The sequence below is a fragment of the Nestor notabilis genome, unplaced genomic scaffold (genome assembly GCF_000696875.1).
Source record: "Nestor notabilis isolate BGI_N333 unplaced genomic scaffold, ASM69687v1 scaffold17538, whole genome shotgun sequence".
NCBI classification, from domain to species: domain Eukaryota; kingdom Metazoa; phylum Chordata; class Aves; order Psittaciformes; family Psittacidae; genus Nestor; species Nestor notabilis.
Window position 1 is genome coordinate 10,290 of NW_009940777.1, and position 1,050 is coordinate 11,339.

Sequence of the window (1,050 nt, forward strand, 5' to 3'; positions counted from 1 at the left end):
GGAAGATGCTCATGTGCTTTCCCTCCTCTTGCTGGCTGTGGCATAGGGATAACCGGCTCTGTCCGAGGGGCTTGGGCAGCTCCATCCCTCAGGAGCGAATGGCTGGCAGTGGCTGCCTGCTCAGCCTGCCTGGTGGTTATTCTTCTTTGCTTTTAACTCTTCTTTGCTTTTAAGGCAAAATGGTCAAAATGAAGGACCAAAATGAGATCTGGGCACTACTGGGGTTTGTGCAAGGTGGCAGCAACATCATCTTCATCACTTTTCCGCCAGGTCATGTCCATGCCTGGAAAATTTGGGGCTAGGCCAGCTTTGGTACCCAGGGACAGCACCATGTGGCTGGCAGCCCTGGTTGGGTGATGGGTGACAGACTGGCCATGACACCATCCTTACAGGGATCCCATGGGGATGGAGTGTGTCTTGGGTGAAGGAGCTGACTTAGCCACCTTCCCTGTGTGTTATAGGAGCTAAAAGCAGGAGGAAAGCCATGATCATAGATACTTGGTGGGATCTGCCAGCCAAAAATTAGCCTGGACCTGCCTAATATTTGGTAATGAGCCTCTGGAGAAGCTCAGCATCCTTTTCTCTGTGCAGATGTAAGCAGGGATGTAGCCAGTTACGCCTTATTTCTATTAGTGCATTTGTGCTGTTTCAGCTGATGCCCTGGCATGGGTGTGGGGTGGGTGACCAGTGCTTTGAGCACCCCAGAGGCGATACTGAGGTTGTATGCAGCTTCAACACACCCTGGCCCAGCCTCGGGCAGCCCCTGAGCATCCCTCCTTGCTGGACACCCCATCCCATGCTGAGGATGGGTTTGGTGAGTCTGGAGCCACCCACTGGGAAGCACAGTGATGCCCGAGGTCCTGGGGACATCTTCTGTGGTTTTGGTTTGCAGGAGAGAAACCCAACCAGGCTCTTGCTGCCCTTGTGGTGGGTCTGGGTGCTGAAGCAGCTGCTCCTTGCTGCAGGGCAGGACCACCGCCTGGGTCCACTCTCCCAGCTCTGGGGCTCAGGAGATGCTCTGGAGGGGGGTGCCCCACACTAACCCCCATT